A 6524-nucleotide genomic window follows, 5' to 3' on the forward strand; every position below is an offset into this window, starting at 1 on the left:
TCCGGTGAATCCTCGTGCTTTGGAGAAGATCCCTGACGTCTTTCGGGGAACGGTCTACGAGACGGCGAGCTACACCATGGACCATTATTACAATGCCGCCGAGAGGGACCTACGGGCAATCGCGACAAGGAGCCCGAAGAACGTGATGGAGTCTTCACTGGGGATGGCTCTCACGGTAAGTTGGCCTTGCCATTTGTATTCCTTGCTCATTATGCATCACATGTTTGTTTTTTCCTCTAAGGCAGTTGCCTTATCATCTTTTGGTCTTGCAGGGTGCCTTGGCTCTCCATCGGAGCATATCCCGATCTAGGGCTCGGCTCGAGGATATGAGGGGCGAGCACCAGAAAACTTTGGCTGCCATTAAGACTGCCCAAAAGCAGGAACAAGATGCCAAGGATGCCCTGGCGACTGTGTAGGCTGAGTTGGACGCATCTCGACCTAAGTTGCAGGAGGCCGAGGCTACCAAGGCTGCCCTAGTCGCCGCGAGGACTGAGCTCGAGGAGGCCAGGGCCGCTCGGGCCGCACTGGATGTCGCGAAAGCTGAGGCCGAGGAGGCCAAGGCCGCCCTGGCGACGGAGAGGGCAACCTCTAGCTCCTCCATGGAGGCTATGTTGTACCATTGCTGGGTCTATAACCCAGATGGTGACTTCTCCTTTCTGGGGGTGGACGCATGGGACAGCTTCCTGGAGAAGTTCAAAGCTCGCCTTCAGCAAGAGGCGCCCTCCGAGACCGGGGAGACCTCTGCAGCTGCCGAGCAGGAGGGCGAGGTGGTGACCTCATCGGAGCAGCCTGGCGGGGCCTAGGACTTCTTTTCTTTTTACCATTCGAACATTTTTTTTGTAACTTAGTATAAGGTTTTCTAACCTCGAGACAATCGGCTTTATCAAATTTTTGTTTCTAATTGATTTACATCCTTTTGCCTCTATGCATTTTGGTAATAGTCTCAGTTTTTGTTGGTTCTGTGATTGATATTTTATGCTTTTCTAGGAAAAAACATAACCAATTTTGAACCAACTTCTAAGACAAGTCCTGGTTGCATCCTGGACATTAATTTAAAAACTTAGTTCGTGTTAATTTTTGATTAATACCTCGTGCTTTTTAAGAAAAACAACGATCAATCAATTTGAACTAACTTCTAAGTTTTAGGACCTGGTTACATCCAGGACGTTAATTTGAAAACTTAGTTCGCGTTAATTCTTGATTAATATCTTGTGCTTTTTGAGAAAAACACCGATCAATCAATTTGAATTAACTTCTAAGTTTTAGGACCTGGTTACATCCAGGACGTTAATTTGAAAACTTAGTTTGCGTTAATTCTTGATTAATATCTTGTGTTTTTTAAGAAAAACACCGATCAATCAATTTGAACTAACTTCTAAGTTTTTAAGACGACCTGGTTGTATCCAGGCACCATTTGCCCCCCAAGTAATTAGGAAAGGGTCTTTCGTGGTTACTTGAGATTACATTCGCAAATATAAACAATAATGAAAAAAGATTTAATTCTCATTGCTTAATAAACAAAAAATGGCCTTTCTGAGTAAGCCTTACAAGGGTATTACAGATAATATTTCTTCAAATGGATGGCGTTCCAAGTTCGTGGGACTGTTTCTCCATTAAGCCGAGCTAATTTGTAGGTTCCTTCCTTTATGACCTCGGTTACTTGGTATGGCCCTTCCCAGTTCTGTGCCAATACTCCGTCTTTGGGGTCCTTACTGGCTAAAAAGACTCTCCTGAGGACTAGGTTGCTAATGCTGAAGGCACGTTTTCTGACCTTTGAGTTGAAATAACGAGTGATTTTTTGCTGGTAATGCGCGAGCTGGAGCTGTGAATCTTCTCGTCTTTCATCAATCAGGTCGAGGGACGCGCAAAGCAGTTCGTGATTGCAGTCCTGGTCATATGCCTAGACTCTATGCGAAGATACCTTTATCTCGACAGGAAGGACTGCCTCACTCCCAAAAGCTAGGGAGAAAGGCGTATGACCCGTAGGAGTTCGATGCGAGGTCCGGTATGCCCACAACACCTGGGGGAACTGTTCTGGCCAGACTCCCTTGGCTTCGTCTAGTCTCTTCTTAAGGCTCACATTTAGTGTCTTATTGACGGTCTCGACCTACCCACTTGCCTGAGGATAGGCCACGGAGGAGAAGCTTTTCGCAATGCCATACCTCTCACAGAATTCGGTGAAGAGGTCGTTGTCAAACTGCGTTCCATTGTCTGATACGATTTTCTTTGGCAGCCCGAACCGACAGATAATGCTTTTGACCACGAAGTCGAGGACTCTCTTGGAAGTGATTGTTGCCAAGGGTTCTGCCTCAGCCCACTTGGTGAAGTAGTCAATAGCCACCACCGCGTAACAGACCCCTCTTTTTCCAGTAGGGAGGGCGCCAACTAGGTCGATTCCCCAGACCGCGAATGGCCACAGGGACAAGATCATCTTCCGCTCGACTGGGGGATCTCGGGCAACTGAGGCGAATCACTGGCACTTGTCATATTTCTTGACGTAAGAGACCGAGTCCTTCGACAGAGTGGGCCAGTAATATCCTTGCCTTAAGACCTTCAGGGCCAAGCTTTGCCCCCCAGTGTGATCTCCGCAAAAACCCTCGTGCACTTCTTGCAAAATGGTCTTTGCTTTGCCTGGCAGAACACATCGCAGGAGAGGCAAGGAGTGCCCACGCCGGTATAATAGACCATCTGCCACCGTATATCTTGGAGCTTGGTAAAGTACCCGCCTTGCAACATTACGCTCTTCCGGTAACTTTCCTTCGGTGAGATATTCGAGGATGGGGGTCATCCAGGTCCGTCTGGCGTCGATCATCTCGACCTCCGCCCCAACTTCTATGCTTGATTTTTCCAAGAACTCTACTGGTACTAACCCCAAAGTCTCCGTCTCCCCGGAGGTAGTGAGCTTTGCGAGGGCGTCTGCGTGTGCATTCTGCTCCCGAGGTATCTGCTCGACTGAGCCCCGTTCGAATGCGGACAGCTCGACTTTTACCTTGGCCAGGTAAGCAGCCATCTTGTTTCCCCATGCTTGATATTCACCTAGCACCTGGTTTACCACGAGCTGGGAATCGCTGAAGCACTGAACGAAGCTGGCCTTCAGCTCTTGGGCCACCCTTAGCCCGGTCAGTAAAGCTTCGTATTCAGCCTCATTGTTGGATGCCTTGAATCCGAATCTCCGCGTCGAGTGGAATCTATGTCCTTCTAGGGATATCAAAATGATTCCAGCCCCGGAGCTGTTCTCATTAGATGAGCCATCTATGAAGATCTTCCACGACGCCTGGGCCGAGGTGACCTGGGGTGAATCTTCCACAGGATCTTCCCAGAATCCTGTGCATTTTGCCACAAAATCGGCCAGGGCCTGGCTTTTTATTGCAGTTCGCGGAGTGTATAAAATTTCGAACTGGCTGAGCTCAATAGCCCACTTCAACAGACGTCTCGATGCTTCAGGTTTTTGCAAAACCTGCCTTAAAGGTTGATCGGTTATGACGTGTATTGAGTGGGATTAGAAATACGGCATGAGCTTTTGGGAGGCCGTGATGAGACAGAACGCCATCTTTTCCATCAACGGATATCGGGACTCCGCTCCGAGAAGCCTCTTGCTGATGTAATAGACTGGTTTTTGAACCCGGTCCTCTTCTCGGACCAATACGGCACTAGCTGCATCTTCTGTGACAGCTAGGTAAAGGAAAAGAGGCTCTCTTGCCATTGGTTTGGACAATACGGGCGGCTCGGCTATATGTGCTTTCAGGTTGAGAAAGGCACGTTCGCACTCCTCTGTCCAATCGAACTTCTTATTCCCCTGGAGTAGGTTGTAGAATGACAGGCACTTGTCGGTGGATTTAGAAATAAACTGATTAAGGGCTGCCACCCTTCCTGTCAGGCCTTGAACATCCTTTCGTGACCGAGGTGAGGGCAGCTCGAGCAACGACCTGATCTTATCGGGGTTCACCTCGATTCCTCTAGTGTTGACAATGAAATCCAGGAATTTTCCAGATGCGACCCCGAAAGTGCACTTCTGCGGGTTAAGCCTCATGCCGTACTCTCTTAGTATCTTGAAGCACTTCTCTAGGTCAGAAACATGGTTATCGGCAGTTTTCGACTTGACCAGCATGTCTTCAACGTACACTTCCATGTTCTTCCCAATCTGGTTGGCAAACATCCTGTTCACCAATCTCTGGTATGTAGCACCGGCGTTCTTCAGCCCGAACGGCATGACCTTGTAACAATAGACGTTGGTTGGGGTCATGAAGCTAGTGTGTTCTTGGTCCCCTGGATTCATGGCGATCTGATTATAGCCCGAGTACGCATCCATAAAGGACATGAGCTCGTGCCCCACCGTGGTGTCTACCAATTGGTCGATCCTTGGCAAGGGAAAACAGTCTTTGGGGCAAGCTTTGTTCAGATCAGAGAAGTCGATGCAGGTCCACCATTTCCCGTTGGGCTTCAGGACCAACAAAGGATTGGCGACCCAGATCGGGAACTTAGCTTCGCGGATAAAGCCACACTTTTTGAGTCGGGCTACTTCCTCTTCCAGAGCTTCTGCTCGAGTTGTTCCCAGGCGCCTCTGTTTCTGGGACTTCGCAGGCATGCTCTTATCCAAATGAAGGGTGTGCATGATGACGCTTGGACTGATTCCCACCATGTCCTCATGTGACCATGCGAACACATCCAGGTTCTCCTGCAGGAACTTGATCAGCTTCGCCTTCCTCTTGCCACAGAGGTTTTTCCCGAGCTTAACCATCCGTGAGGGATTCTGTGGATCGATATTTACCTCCTCCAGCTCTTCGATAGCTTGGAGCTCGGACTTATCCTCGCCTACTCTGGGGTCAATATCATCACTCAGGACGATATTTTCCCCTTCGGTGTTCTGAGGTTTTTCAATCTCAGGATTAGGCAAAGATTCCTGAGATTCCTCTTCTCCACCTTGGACGGTCATCGTTAACTGCCCGGGTTTTAATTTTCCCTTTATGGAAATGTTGTAGCATTCCCTGGCAGCAAGTTGATCGCCACAGACCGTGCATATCCCCGTGGAAGAGGGGAATTTCAGCGCGAGGAGGCAGATGGAGGTAATGGCTTCAAAAGCTATAAGTGTAGGTCGACCCAGAATGGCATTGTATGCGGCGGGACAATTGATGACCACAAACTCGAGGAGTTTCGAGACTGTCCGAGGTCCCTCTCCCAAGGTGATCACTAGCTCGATCGTTCCTATTGTCGCCGATCCTTCTCCAGAGAATCCATAAAGCATCATGGAGGTTGCTTTCAGCTCGGTGACAGATAAACCCATCTTCTCCAGCGTGGACTGGAATAGTAGGTTTACCGAGCTTCCATTATCGACCAGTACTCTCCCAACCCTCCGATTAACGAGCTGCACTGCTACGACCAGAGGGTCGTTATGAGGGAACTGGACGTGGCTGGCATCTTCTTCAGTAAAAATGATTAGTTGCCTCTCCAATCGTTGCTGCTTTGGCAGATGCTGCTCGGGGACGAACTCCACTCCATTATGAGCCTTAAGTTCATTGACGTACCTCTTTTGGGCACCTTGGCTCGTGCCAGCCAAATGAGGACCTCCAGAGATCGTGGAGATCTCTCCTCCTATCACGAGAGGAGGGACGTCCTGATCTACCTAAGAATCGGGCTGACCGGGACTTCCGGAGCTGGATGGCCTGCGGGAACTCTATTCTGTGCATACTGAGCCAAAGGTCCAGCTCTGATGAGAGTTTCAATCTCATCCTTCAGGTGTCTACAGTCATCGGTATTGTGGCCCACATCGTTGTGGAACCGGCAAAACTTGGAAGGGTCTCACTTTCCCTTCTGGTGCTTTAACGGCTCCGGCTTCTTCCAGGGGAGGCGGGCATAATTTGCTAGGAAGATGCTCTCCCTAGAGTGGGTGAGCTCCATATATGTCACATAGACCGGTTTAAATTTTTCTATGGATTTTTTCTTCTTTGGGCCGTGCTGGTTGCCCTCGCTGCTCCCCTTTCTCTTGCCTCCACCAAACTGGTTATTCTGCGTAACAGTCTGGGTCGCTGTCGCGACCTCCGCTCCTGCTCCAGCGGGCTATTCAGGGACCTGGCTGGTCCCTGCAGCTGAGGCTTGCGCCTCCTCCAGGTTGATCCATCCCTGGGCCCTATTTAGGAATTCATTTACGGTGCTGAATCCCTTCCTTTGTATCTCATTCCAGAGTCCCCCCCGAAGAGGATTCCAGTCCTCAAAGCCATGATCTTGGAGCTGTCATCTGCATCTCTGGCCCGAGCAGCGACGTTCGCGAATCTGCTCAGGTAAGCCTTCAGAGGCTCGTCGGGTTGCTGCCGTACGTTTGCCAGGGTGTCGGCCTTGACGCGGGTAGCCTGGGAAGCTCGGAATGCTCTCTTGAAGTCAGTAGAGAAAGTTTTCCACGAGCTGATTGACTGTTTTTTACTCTGTTTGAACCACTGTCTGGCCGGCCCAGTCAAGGTGGAGGAAATATTAAACATCTCAGCTCGGGGCCAATGTTGTGGGCCATCATCAAGGTATTGAACATACCCAGA

This window comes from Humulus lupulus, chromosome 9 (assembly GCF_963169125.1).
Source record: "Humulus lupulus chromosome 9, drHumLupu1.1, whole genome shotgun sequence".
NCBI classification, from domain to species: domain Eukaryota; kingdom Viridiplantae; phylum Streptophyta; class Magnoliopsida; order Rosales; family Cannabaceae; genus Humulus; species Humulus lupulus.